Source organism: Daucus carota, chromosome 8 (assembly GCF_001625215.2).
Source record: "Daucus carota subsp. sativus chromosome 8, DH1 v3.0, whole genome shotgun sequence".
Lineage (NCBI taxonomy): Eukaryota > Viridiplantae > Streptophyta > Magnoliopsida > Apiales > Apiaceae > Daucus > Daucus carota.
This window is the reverse complement of record NC_030388.2, coordinates 5,341,757-5,356,943: the sequence shown is the minus strand read 5'-3', so window position 1 is coordinate 5,356,943 and position 15,187 is coordinate 5,341,757. Positions and strand designations below refer to the sequence as shown.

Sequence of the window (15,187 nt, the reverse complement as noted above, 5' to 3'; positions counted from 1 at the left end):
CGAATTGAGTTCGTCCTGGACGAATTCAATTTAACTGTGGTTAGTTAAATTGAACTTGCGCCAGAACAAACACAAATGTCCAAAGCTGCGCCAAAGACATATATATACATATATGTATTGAAAACTTGCGCCAGGAAAGAGAGAGAGGAAAGTGCAAGTCAAAACTTGCGCTTTGACTTTCCCAGTCAAAACTTGCGCTTGACAAGTTGCGCCAAGGAGGTGTTCACTGTGTCCATTGTATGATGACTTAGAATTTATTCTAAGTGTTTAAACTTGCGCCACCATTGCTCATAGATGAAGTCAAATGTTGCGCCTAGGTCAAACCTTGCACTTGGAGCAAAGTTGCGCCAATACAGTGCATCACAGGGGAGAGTGATACTTGTACTTAGAAACATTCTAAGTTACATGAAGTTGCGCCCCAACAGTGATGAATCTCACTGTTATCTCTCCTTGTTTTAACTGGGGCAGAGCGAGCATCCTGCATGTGTGTATACTGTGTTGTGGGTTCATGCACATGCAAACCCTAGGGTGCCCTAGACGCATGACATCATCAATGTGCATGCATAATATATAATATATTATATTATGTTGTGTTTATATTAATAAATAAAAGTATATATAAATATATACACATATATATATATATATATATATATATTTATATGAACATATAATAATATATGTACATATATTTAAATATATTCTCATATATTCAAATATATATAATATATAATTATATGTAAATACAAATATATATAAATATATAGAGATATATATAGTTATTTATAAACATAAATATATAAACATATATAGGGTAGCACTCCATAGCATACCCTCTTATATGGAGTTACGTAGCACACCATTATAAATATATACGTAATATATATTCTATTATATTTTTTATGAAATATAATTGCAAATTTTGATTATTAAACCAAAAACAAAGTTATACAATTTTTTTATTGCAAAGATCATCTAAAATTATGCAATATCTCAACATTATTCTATAACAGAATAATAATCATCCAGAATTATTCTGTTGTAGAATCAGTTCAAAAATATACTTTTTTTAATCAAATTTTAAGTGTTAAATTACTTAAAATAGATTTATTTTATAGTATTTTATATTAGAATCACGTTTTATATGTATTCTATAACAGAATTTATAATAAAATTGATGATTTATAGTGGCGCACTATGTAACTCCATATAAGGAGTCCCTCTCTTGAATGTTGGCCAACATATATATATATATAAAGAAAAGTATATGTAAATATATATATAGATAATATTTATATAAACATATAGTAATATATATATACATATATTCTCATATATTTAAATATATATAATATACATAAAATTATATGTAAATATAAATATATATATATATATATATATATATATATATAGGCAAGTGCTCAAATACAAACTCCTTACAGTACAAATATACAAACAATCACTAAATGTGTTGAACATAATCACTAAATGTTTGAATAGAATCACTAATCTACCAGGCGGGTCTGATGGAGAGATAAGGGGAGGGAAGCACTTACGGGGCGGCGTAGTGTTATTTACTTGTCATATTCTATTGTTGAACATAATCACTAAATGTCTTCGTATCTTCTGATTCCGGTGCAGGCGTAGTGTTATTTACTTGTCCTATTCTATTGTTGAGTTATCATCCATATGTAACAGATAGGGTTGTCTTTACATTTAGACTTACAGAGCATTATAATTCGGGTACATAGGCAAAGGTGGGGGGCCACTATGAGATTCTAAAGCTTCGAGTCTCTTAGTTAGGATGGCTAGTTTGACATCGTTTGCCACATTGTTCCTTATCGAGTGCAAACCCCTAGAGCTAGACGACTTAATCGACTTTTGGGGTTTCATAATTGACTCTCACAATATTGTTATCTCGGCTAATTCCTCGAAAAACTCCCACCCTTGGTCCTTATCTTTCTCCATGAATTTGCCTTGGCACATAGACTCTAACAAAGTGGTTGTTTGACTATCTAAGGCCTCGTATACAATCTTACAACGTCTCCATTTTTCTATTCCACGGTGGGGACATTGTGATAACAAGCTTTTAAAGCGATCAAAATATTTCCAAAAAGACTCGTTTTCTTTTTGACGAAATTGATTGATTTCATGTGTAATTTTTGTGGTCTTATGATTTGGAAAGTATATTTTCTAGAAAAATTACCACAAACCCCTCCCAAGTGGAAATAGAATTGGCGAGAAGACTATACAACCATTTTTTAGCATTTTCTTTTAAAGCGAAGTTGATTAGTCTAAACCGAATGGAGTCTTCGCTCAATTGTAGGAGTTTTTGCAAACTACAAACCTCCCAAAATTCTTGGATAAAAAGGTAGGGATCCTCATCTTCACTCCTGGTAAACTTAGGCAACATTCTAATGTGATGTGCCTTAATTTCGAAATTATTCCCATTAACGGGAGGAAGGGTGATGCACGACGGTTAAGCAGAACGAGATGAATAACCATGATCTTTAAGTGAAGGGGCCATGTTAACTATCGGTTCTGGAACTTCTAGGGTTTCGGAATCAAAAGAAGACGAAGAAGGTATCTCAATTATAGGTCTTACTAATCTAGATGATCGTTCCTAACCCAAGTAGTTCGCATAAATGATAAACATGTAGCAATTAGGTGCGAAAAAGTAAAACACACAAAAGAAAGGGTGTAAAAGTGAAAGAAAAACTTAATTCTACTGTTCCCTAATAAAATGAACTAGACCTTGCCCCTAACGTTAAAGACCACCAAAAACTCGATAAATCAAATATTATTCGGACCGGTTTGGTCAGTTTGGAGCAGGCATTGCCAAGAGGCCAATCTCCGCGCTTCGACACCAAAACCTTAATTAGCCAGGTAAGCTTTCGCTAGTCCCTAGACACCAAAGAGTCGGAATATTAAAGATTACTTCATTTGTTAGGTACCTTCCTAGTTGAGCACGAAATCCTAGGGGCTAACGTCTAATTCAATTTTATTAAAGGCTAGGGTATGCAGAATGAAAATTTAACTCGTTGTGCGCCAAGGAAAGAGTGATGAAATCCCTTCCCTTATCTTGTGAGTGGATTTTGCCCTTAAGATTTATTCGAATGATGCAACACACAACGAGATAATTAAAGCGGTATGTTAGGAATATGTGATGCTTGATGATACAAGGTATTTTATTCTTACTTAGAATAAAATTGCATGTAGCTGTTCAATTGGTAGCATGCTAAGACAGTATCAATTGATCAGATTGACCCATCAACGGCTGATGAGGTATTGTAACAAAGCTGGAGCATTTTAGCAGTTGATGTAAAAATAATGTGTACTTTTAGATTAGCAGTTGATCTATCAATGGATGTTTAGATAGGGTGACATAATTGTAAATATGAGAAGTCATGTAATCTATTCAAGTGAAGTGAAGATCGATCGGTAATTTAAAGTATCAATGGCTATTTGGAAATAAGATTATCAACCGCTACATCAAAATCATCATTATCCCATAACTCAAAGAAGACTATCAACTGCTATTTCAGTGTATCATCAATTGATGATATTAGCAATTGATTATCAGCAATTGACAGCTACAAGTCAGGGAAAAGACAAAGTTCACATGGGTTGATGTGACAGATGCTACACCAGCTTTGGAAGCTAAACCAAAAGGAGTTTAGTCAAATATTGAGAACCTCGAAGCCTACCATTTCTGGCAAAGCAACAAGAATTTCAAGCTGCCAAATGCAGTATCAAGTCCAAGAAATTCTATATAGTAGTATATATTCACTTTGTAATTTCACATTTCAAAGTATTCAAACACCAAGAACTGAAGAGCAAAGCATTAGAGAAAGTTAGCAAGAAATTATAAGCTTCTGCTCTTCATTCTTTTGTAAGCAGCCAAATATTTTTACTTGGAAGGTTCTTGATATAAAAATCTCTCAGGTGGATCAAACAATCCACCTGAAATTTTTAAGATCCTTGTTCTTTAAATTTCTGTTTTAGCTTTTATATTCTCTTGTAATTTGAATATGATCTGTTGTGCAAAAAGTTATTGAAATTTTTGTAGATTGTGCAAAAAATGAGAACTGAGATTTAATATCAGCCATTAATTTTTCTAAGAGAAAAGTTAATCCTGGCCGCTCAATTATATGGATTAACTTATACTTTTTTCGGACACTTTCTCGTTGTGATTACTTCCGATGCTGTCCCTCCCCCCCCCCCTCTCTCTCTCTCTTGGTGTTTTCTCTCTCTAATTTTGTCGCTCTCACTCTCTCGCGCGGTGTTCTCTCTCCGCAGCGCTCTCTCTCTCTCTCTCTCTCCCTCTCTCTCTCTCTCTCGGTCCTGCATCTCTCTATATCGCTCACTGCTATGTAGCTCCATATGTATGTGTTAATTGAATTTGGTGATTGAATTATTCGAGTATTATGAACAATCTCTTTCTATCGAGTATTGAGCAGTTTCCTTCAATAGAATCGATATTATATTTTTCGGTATGATTGCTCAAGATATTTTAATAATCAGTGACAATCAAGGTATTTTTGAATATATTGAATGTTCAGTTTTGTGTATATAAAAGTCTGATTCTATTTGTTGAGCTTTTTATGATTTTTGTTTTTGTGAGATTCTGAATATTAATTCTGCTGATTGCGTTGTTAATTTTATTTTTTGTTATTTTGTTTATGATTTTTTTTGTGTTGTATCTATTTTTAACTGCTCTTTGTGATGTTAGTTCTATTAACTTTGTTGTTTTGTTGAGTTTTGTTGTTATTGTTGTTTATGTCTAGTGAATAGATGAGCATGTTATATAAGTTTTTTGTGCAATAGAGCTTGTTATAGTGCTCTGTTTTTCTGTTTGTTCTTTTAATGTCTAATTGTGATAATTCGTGTAGGTGTTGGTAGTGTAGATTCAACACGTGTTAAGCGATATGTTGATGATACTACATCTGTTTGTGGTAAGGGTTCTGGTAGTGCATCGGGTGTGGAAAACAATGACTCTGTTTCAAATCTTAGTATAACTCTAGGAGATAGTAGGTATTATTTGCCAAAGTGTCGTGATAATAGTTGTAGAACATTTGTTGATCAGTTGTTTGACTCTTTGGTAGCTGGTGTGAGTTTCTAGCAGCCGGTACTTCATGTCCTGTTTCAATGTTTGGAAATATAACATTTCCGTGAATCTCTGTATTCTTGGGTTTCAATCTTTTGCCTGATTTGGTTCAATCTATCTGTATTCATTCAAGTGAGATGTAAGGATTGCATTTGAGTATTTCACCCTTAATCGTTCAACTTGTGCTCTCTGTCCCATCTGAATCAATAAAAAAATAGAAAAAAGGTTAAAATAGTTGCGTAAATTGTTTGATAATATAATGTGAAAACGCCTTTAAGTTTCAAGCACCTTCTCTGCTTTAAATCCAATATTCGAGGTATTCTGTCCACCCATATAAGTCTCCATATGTCTCATAACAAATATCCCACAGTCTTCATAATTCCTTAAAGTTTGTCACTTTAAGGAATTTTTTATTAAGTGCTCTGTGTATACTTTTAAGTGCTTCGTAAGAGTTTTTTTATACTTCTAAGTGATATTTGTGTATACTAGTAAGTGCTTTGTGCATTTAATAAAGGCTTCAATTCTACATAACAATAGAATAAATGCTTTGTGTACTTATTTAGGATTTTATGTCTTTTTGGTGGCCTTTGCCTTCGGTGGTGGTGATTCAGAGAACAAGGTTAATATCTTAATGCAGAATCCCGTTGAATGAAATGAGTTTGGTGAGCTCTGTGAGGTTAAACCTAGAGATTTTAGGCTGCTCGAAGATTTTGATGTTACTGTTTCCTTTACTAACATCACACAAGTATGTTCTTTTCATTCTCACTGGATATGCCGATGTTTATATATTTATTTGGGTGATCTTGATTGATGTTTTTGTTCAGGGAAGCATGGCAACTATCTTATTCGATTCCAAGGCAATTAAGATCTTTGTGGTGACGAATGGAGCTGGGCAACTTGAGATGGCATGTCCGTACTTGGCACATGAGCATGGCCAAGGACAACAAGGCCGTGGTGGCGTTCAGGAGGGCCAAGGACAACAAGGCCACGGAGGCTCATAGGAGCAGGAGCAAGAAAATAATCACCTGCCAGAGAGGATTATCAAATTGATGGGAGTGATGAAGATTAAGTTGAAATACTTTATTATTTTTCTCAGTTTTTTGATTGAAGACTCTGTAATATCATTAAGAAATTATAGTGTGGTTTTTAAGACTCTGTAAAGATAATATATTGATGATAATGTCAAGATTTAGTCATCGTTTTCAGTTCAACAGATATTTTTTATTTTAGTGATTTGTGTAAATTTTTTAGTGTTTTGTGTGTATATATTTTGGTGCTTTGTGTATATATATAGTGCTTTGTATTTTATTTTTTAGCTTATGTAAATTCTACATGCATAATACAATAAGTTCCTTAAAACACTAGTAATGACTGAAATTCAAATGTATAATACAAGTGATATATGTTTTTATGACAAATAGAATTCTATGCATTAAACTTTCTAGCAGCCGGTACTTCATCATGCTTCTTCATGTTCTGTTTCAATGTCTGGAAATATAACATTTCCATGAATCTCTGTGTTCTTGGGTTTCTTTGAACTTGATGCAAGTGAATGGACATGAGTGTCTTGTTTGCAATCTTTTTGTAGAAACCTTTTGCCCGCTTTGGTTCAATCTCTTTGTATTCATTCAAGTGAGGTGTAAGGATTGCATTTGAGTATTTCACCCTTAATCATTGAAGTTGTGCTCTCTATCCCATCTGAATCAACAAAAAATACAGAAAAGGTTAAAATAGTTGCAGGTATTCCAAGTATTTAATATTTATTTATTAAGTGCTCTGTGTATAATTTTAAGTGCTTTGTGCATATTTTATAAATCAGTGTATTTTTTTATACCTCTAAGTGTTTTTTATGTATACTTAAGTGTTTTGTGTATGCCAGTAAGTGCTTTGTGCATATTTTTAATTATATTGATGGATAAAATAGTTCAAGAGCTTGCAATCAAGAGAACAACTGATTTCTTAGAGGTAACTTATGTATTTATACAACTACATACATGGTGTTCACTTAAAACCTATATCCAGCAACATAATTCTATAATGTATATATGATTTGTGTTTGATATCACCACAAAATGCCAAAAGTACAATATAGGCACAAAACAGTGAATTGGTTTCTTACCTGCCATATGCAAATTTATACAGGAAAGACCTTGCTTCCCTTTCACTTAGTGAAACCTATCAACCATGGTAAGAGGCACTCAATCAGTCTAGAGGCATTATACACAAGATCCGATACATAAGTTCTCATGATACTAAAATGCAGCCGTGCAAGTGGAAGAACTATAAATGCAACAGATGAACTAGTCCTAAGAAACATAAACAATATTACACACATGCTCTATACATAAGTGCTCTGATACTTAATGTTTTGGGTAAGTAAGATTATGAATCAAAAACGCTCACCTGATCTTTTTAATACTTCTAATTAAACATCTTAACTTGTGAAAATCACTTTTCTTCTCTTTTAAATATGGATATATCAGAAAAATCTTCGTATAACGATATCATTCTAGCTGTTTCAGCTATATCACTTACTTCTTTTCTAATTGACCTATGCCAAAACAATATTTCATCCAGATTGGAATTTACAGTACAACAGTTTGGCAACATTATAAAGAGGTGCTTGCCTCAGAATCTAAAGAACTTTTGTGCTCAGATTGATAAAATATACACCTCAAATCATCCTCAACCACATTTCTACTTTTGCAATTTGATAAAATATACACCTCAAATCAAATACAAACACCGGAAGCAAATAAACATACCGCTGCCTATCACAAAACCTCTGAGCACTAAACTTAAAATACATAATTAGTGCTTAGCACATCTTAAGCTGATTAAATCATGAACAAAACCCTAAGCAAAATTTTTAATTAAACACGTATACAAGTTGCTTCCAATACAGTTAAAACCAAAAATTAATACAAACTTATTGATTTGCAAGTGATTTAGTGATAATCACTTTACAAAAACTAACTAAAAACACATGCATACAATATATACGACTCACATACAAATTTTTTAATGCTCGAGATATGTTTGTGTCATCTAAGCATGAAATCTGCAAAAAAGCAAAGTGTCTAACATCAGTGATTCGTGATGATGAATCCATTTACATAACTACTCAAATTTAAAGTGAATCGTTAGAGAAGTGAGAGGAACAGTGTCTACGAACTTGCAAGAACAATTTCAGCAACGTTGAGCAGAGTTCAGCAACGTTCAGCAGCAAAACACGCTGATTGACAGGTTGGGTGGGTAATTTGGGGGTGATTTGCTAGTGACAGTTCGAGTGGGTAATGGTTTGTTAAAACCGCGATGTTTAGAATGGTTACGTTAATGGGCCTAATTCTGTTCCTAATTTTAAAGCCAATATCTAGTTGTTTTAAGCCCAGTATCCAGTTCTCACCATTTAAAGTTCTCACTAGAGTAGCCCTCTTTCTATCTAATACTTTTGAATTTTAAATTTTCAATTTGTTTTTGTTTTTCAATTTTCAGATTTTTTGTGTTTTCCCAAATATAGACAAGTGGAGATCGATACGGTTATCAAAGCAAAGCTTCCAAAATTCCAAGCAAATTGTCCACCTTAATCCTTGATTCTGAATATTCTTCCAAATTCCACGAGATAACAATAAAAAGTGAGAAATAAACTAATTTGAATGATTAAAAATAAAGGTGCGAAAAATATATTATAATCCTCGGCTGCGGCGCCAAAAATTTGATGTGCTAAACATATAATTTTCAATATCGCAAGCGCACAATCTCGTTTTAGTGTTTTTAGATTCGAACCACAAGGATTGCTACCTATTTTTTCTAATCTAGACGAATTAGAACAATATGATTAGTGGAGATGGGTTTTTCTAAATCAAATCTAAGATTTTCAAATTAACTAATCTGATTAATTACTCCCTCCGTCCCAATAGATTATATACATTTAGTGTAGACACGGAGACCAAGAAAAAGTGTAAAAAAAATGAGTAAAGTTAGATGAAAAGTGGGTAAAGTGGCGGGACCCATTTGTATTTAATTATAGATTTGTGATAGTGGAGGGAAGTAGTGGGTGTAATTGTGTTTATATTATTATAAAATGAAGATAGTGGGAGAAAGTAGTTGGTGTGATAGTGTTTTATATTATTAAAAGTTACTATTTTTGGAATGTATAGAAATGATGGGACACCCCAAAAAGGAAACTGTATAGAAATGCCTGCGACGGAGGGAGTATCAGTTATCGAAAATTTAACTAATTAATTATTCTAAATTAAATTACTCAAAAACTAGAGATTAAATTAAACTAAAAATTAAAAATAAATTTTAAGAATTAGAGAAAATTTTGACAGGACTCTTTTGAAAACTAAACTAGCCAATTAACAAAATCAATTCATAAATCGAACAATATTAGAATCACCAAATCACAACATCTTTTCAAACCAACAAAATCAACCAAATACTTAATCTGTGACTCAAACTAATCAAGCAAAAAGAGTAACACAACTCAGCGAAGCACAGTAGCAGACTAATTCAAGACCCAGCCCCAGTGACTCGGTTCAATCCAACAACTCGGCAAAAAGAACTACTTAGGTAACAGAACTCCTATTTACTCAACAAAAGGCATACAACTCGGTTTACAAGTAAAACAAACGGACTCACATAGACTTGACAGAACTCGACTGAAACAAAACTACAGTAGTAGAGCAAAATCAAACAACCCAACAACTCAGCAATAATCAAAACAATAAAAACAAACGAAACCCAGCAAGGTAAATCGAGAACAAGGTAGAACTCAGTTTCATAAACAGACAACGACCCAATGACTCAGACTCGACTCAGTGCACAACTCGGTAGTGTTGATGCAAACTCTACTCAACATTCACAAAACAAACCAAACAACTACACCCAGCAACAATCAACGTAGATGACTCGGTAGTGCAGCAAACAGAATTCTACAGAACAACAAGATCGCAAAACAAACTGCTACTCGGTGGTGTGGCTCGATGAAAACAAAACAGGCTCGAATTCAACAGATGACTTAGAGCTAAACACAACTCGACTCATTAACTCGGTACTACTCGAACATGACTCAGTGGCTTTTTTTTAGAAATCAGAAAAGATGATAAATAGTGGTGTGGGGTTTTAAAGTTTAAAAGAAACAGGGGATATGCGTTTGTTTTAATAGATTTAATAGTAGGTGTGTATTTTGAATAACAAGAAAACAAAGCAGGGGGTTAATCGAAAGATTTTAGCATTATTTCTTATTTATTTTTTTTACTACTAAAAACCACTTTGGAATATAATTAATAATGCTAAAAACTGAAATAATATGGGGATTTTCAAGGTCTAATTCTCACAAAAATTGCTTTTGTGTAAGAATTTGCTCACTTTTGGTAAATTATATTTAGAGCTAGAGAATCATTAACTAAATTAAAGGCTCCTTTCAATCCACAAACAATTTTGATTTTGTGTGGTTAGAGAAAGATTTCATACCCTAGGAGTAAAAATCAAGAACAAAATGACAAAGAACAAAGATGAAAGCTTATATTGATATAATAAAGAGAGTTTACAATATGTAGAGAGCTACTACAATTAAAACTAGATCTACAACATCAAAAGAGAGGCTAATATAAATGGTGTGTTGAGCTAAAAATGGAAAAGGTAGGTGGCTAAAGGTGAGAATAAGATGTTTATATAGGCATAAAGTATGGTTTTTGGGGTAGGTTGGCTAAATCTAGGCCATCCATTTGTCTTGTGTGATGGTGAATTTAAGGCCTTTGATTTCAACCAAGCCTTTTTTTCATTTTCTTCTCTTCATTTTCTTCCACTTTTGCCTTTTCTTGCATTTTTCATCCCTTTTTTTCTCTTTTCCTTAATTTCTTTATTTATTTACCATTTCCCAAAAATAAAACAATCAAACGATTAAAACTCGAAAATAAACAATAAAACGGCAATTAATATATGCAAAAATATAGACTTATCACATACTCTTGGACTCCATTGATCCACCACCATATATAATCTTTCTCTGTTCGAGCTCCATCTCAAACGTCTTCAGCTTTCCAAACAATCTCTCTAGAGTCATAGTTCTGGATTTGCTTCTTTCTCGGATGGTTTTAGTCTTCAGAACCAGATGAGGTGGCATCAAAAACGAGAACTTTTTGTTTACCTCCTTTTGTGGATATGTCTTTCCATGCAAAGTCAGTTCATTCAGCAGCAACCTGAACCTCTTGTAGATCTGAGAGATGTTCTCACCAGGTATAGCCTTCAATGCTTCATATTTGGTGATAAGCACATCATATCTGTATTCCTCTACTTTTTAGATCCCTCCATTAATGCCCCAATAGCACCCCACATTTTCTTTGACGATTTCAGACCTAGTATCAGGTGGGTCATTGTTTTGTTCATTGCTTCGATAATGATGAGTTGCAGATTATGGTCATGAGCAATGTACTCCTTGTCAGTTTCAGTGAATTCCCTTTTATCCGTAGGAACATATTTTTGTGGTATGCGAACTCCATTTTCAACAAACTCATGGATAATCTTCGTTTTTACATGTGGGCCATTTTACAGAATCCCAATGTATAAGGGATTAGAAGCTCTGATGTATAACAACATTTTCATTTTTCTAGTTGTTATAGTCATCCTTGTTGAAGGGAGGTGCCTTGATTCCTAATTTGTGGGTTGACATCTTATCAGATAAAATTCCGACTAAATGCTCAGCTAGCTTCTCGGTTTGGTAATGAATCTCGGATCTGTATATCGATCAGCGTAGCTCTGATACTAATTGTTAGTCTCAATTAGACGTAGAAGAGGGGGTTGGACACATCTTATATCAATTTTTCGTTTTAATTCGATTGCGGAATAGGTCAGTTAAGTTCGTCTATCAATCACAATCAAACAACTACAACAAGTTCGGGGAATATTCTTGTATTAGAAATAATTCTCGAGGGTACTACAAATCCAACACAAGGTCGGCTACAGGGACTATAAATCACTATCCACACAAACGCTTGTCCTAATACATTTTCTATCTTCATACTTTAGGAGTTTGTGTAGAGATTAGTGTATGCACTTTACAAGTGTTGTAGCTATTTTCAAATGAAAACACAAAACCCTATTTATAGACTTCAGCATTAACCATGGTTAGCTGAGTGATCCCAGTTCTATGAGAGTGGTCCTTGTCATTATTATTTTAATAATAATAATAATAATAATAATAATAATTTATTATGGGCTACATATATAAATATATCAATTATATTTAGCTATTTATTTTATTGGGTTAAATTAAGTGATCAAATAAGGAACCCAATTGAATTTTAATTATTGTATGGTTCAAATGAGTGGATACCCAATACTAAGGCTTAATTTAATTATACTGGGATATTAAATTGAGAGTTAAAATACAGAAGGTTATAGTCCCCAATATATCAAGCAATACATACGGTCTTTCTTTACGCATCAGGGAGGACTACTCAAGAAAATCTAAGGAGTGCTTGGTTGAGGAAGACAATAACACCATTATAAAAATAAAGATTATTTAAGGTTATACCACTATCATCACTAATGGACACAGGTATGCTTCCGCTTACAGTTTATATCTCAATAGTTGAATAGGATGTTTACGGTCCTTGTCTCTATTATAGAGAATTAGTGTTTATAGAATTATAAGTTTCTAACAGTCCTGGTTCTGCGAGAGTGATCTAGGTTCTGTCTCAGTGATCCTAGTTTCCTTAAAGTGATCCTAGTTTTGTTAATTAACCAATGATGGTTAAGGAGTGGAGTGTCGCCATAAATACATATTCAAACTTGAGTGGCTCCTTATCATTCCTTGTACTCAAAATTGCCTTAGCCAAATTACCCTTGAAACTCAGTGGCTAATCAGTACATCTGTTTATAACTGAGTGGCGCCACTGAGATTTTTACTTAGCCAATTACTCTCAACAATTGAGTGGCGCCATACTGTGTGTATATAGAGTGGTGGAGTGGCGCAAGGATTGATGCATGACCATCAGTTGACCTTGAGTGGCGCCAGTACAATGTGTACAATGTAAGCGCCACTTGGGAGTTGGAATCTTTCATAACATCCTTCAAGTGGCGCTCCATAGTGTACATGGATGATGGATGTATAAGAGGCGCCACTTGGCTTTGTACTTAGCCAAATTCAATCAATAAGTCAAGTGGCGCCTTATATAACACACACACACATATATATTAATTATTTAACACACACTTGAATTATTTAAAAATAAATTGAATGGCGCCAAGCAATTAATACATGCATACATACATACATTGTGGCGCCCCCGGCCCGGGATGACCTCAGAAACCCGACCCGGGGATGCCAAACAAACTAACCAACTCAATATATGCTTACACAACCTTAACAACACTTAATAATATAAAGTTCTTACAACGTTTTCAAGTTCGTAACAAAAGATTACATCATAAGCTCCTAACTCAAACACAAACACAAGCATATTACACTAGCATCTTCCTTTACTTGCTACAAGCCTCTCGTTGTCACTAAAACCTTAGTTCATCACATTCTTATCCTTTCCAGAACATCCTTCTCCAAAATTCTTTCCTGAGAAAGTTAGTGACATAAAAGAGTGAGCTATAAAGCTCAGTAAGCATATATTGTACGATTCAACTGAGGTTTATCTAAGAACTAAAACAATCTTTTGATAAAATAATCATCAAGAATTTATCAATATCATCAAAGGTTCATCACAGCAAAATAGTTCACATAAGATTAAAACCGAGTATTCAAGCATGATTAATTCATCAATTCGTCAAGTTGGGATCCCGGCCAGCTAAACAATCGGTTTAGCTTTACTTCCAATAAGGAAGCATCATCATCAGTTCATCAAATATCAATGCAAGAATACTCGTTTTTCATCAATAAAATACCATTCCAAAATCAAATCATCATTTTAATATTAAAAACATCAACAGCGAATAAGTACAGTATATACTTACCTTAATTCGCTTCTAAAATTTAAATTCTTTCTCGATCTCGAACCTCGATATTATTAATCCCGTCCTAACAATATTAATCACAATTTTTGATTAATAAGCTAAAAGCTACTAATTACAACTCTACTAGCTAATTGAAATTAACTAACCACGCACAAATATAAATAATAATATAAATTAATAATTAATAAATTAATAAATTAAATAAATAATGAAGAATTAAGTACGAGGACTTACAAAGTAGAAGTCTTAAGCTTCCTATTTAGGAAAGCCAACTAGGATGGTGTATTTATATAAGGAAAGTGGGAAAATTTCCCAATCCTTCTCGATGTGGTACGGTGAATCTAATTTTTAAGAAAATGTTGGCGAACAATTTGTGCGCAACGAGGGTAACTCGTGGAACTTGGCGTCGGGGTGGCGCTCGTCCCTGCCGACAGGGGTGGTGCTTGCCCCTGCTTCTCTTGTCTTATTTCTATGTTAAAATTTAGATCATTGCTTATATTCAGGAGAACATGATATCATGTTCTCGATGTGGTACAAGGACAAAGAATAAAACTAAAAGGAGTTCAAGGGAGGATAGCTAGGCACCGGGTGCCAAAGTATTAATAAATAATGCATGCCTTGCTAAGATCGGCAAGTTTTCTTTTTATTGCCCATAGCTTGGCTTGTACTATATATTCTCAAATTTCTTCTTTTCTCTTCCCAATGTGGGTTGAGAGTTGCTTATTTACTATACAAGTTACAAACCTCCCACATTGATTAGATATAGGAGTTGGCTCCCCTCCAACATCTATAAAAACCTTGCTTAGCTCTTTTCTTCACTTAAGAAAGTTCAACACCTGCTCAAGAAAGTTCACAACTTTTCTTGGCTTAAATATCGCCAATTAAATTAGTTTTTAAAATTTTAATACAAAGAGAAATACATAAATTTCTCATAAGCAAGTACAAGAAAAAGCTTTAAGTTTACCAAGACTTGACAAAGTCCCACATTGAAGAGGTATTAGAGATGTGCCATCTCTTTTCCTATATAACAAGGTTATGGAACCAATACTAAAACAAACCAAGAAAATAACCAAGTAAGACAACTTCTTGGCATTGGACAATATTAGTCCC

The 15,187-nt window shown here is 33.7% G+C and overlaps 1 long non-coding RNA gene across 1 annotated transcript; it reads right to left on the bottom strand.

The window, feature by feature from the left end:
* Positions 1–6,552: 6,552 nt before the first annotated feature.
* On the bottom strand, positions 6,553–10,269 carry LOC108199023 (uncharacterized). Its single transcript, XR_001802254.2, has 4 exons — positions 8,283–10,269; positions 8,122–8,168; positions 7,227–7,282; positions 6,553–6,805 (listed from the first exon to the last, which is right to left on the bottom strand). It is a non-coding gene; the product is annotated as an uncharacterized LOC108199023 (long non-coding RNA).
* Between the last annotated feature and the right edge of the window lie 4,918 nt (positions 10,270–15,187).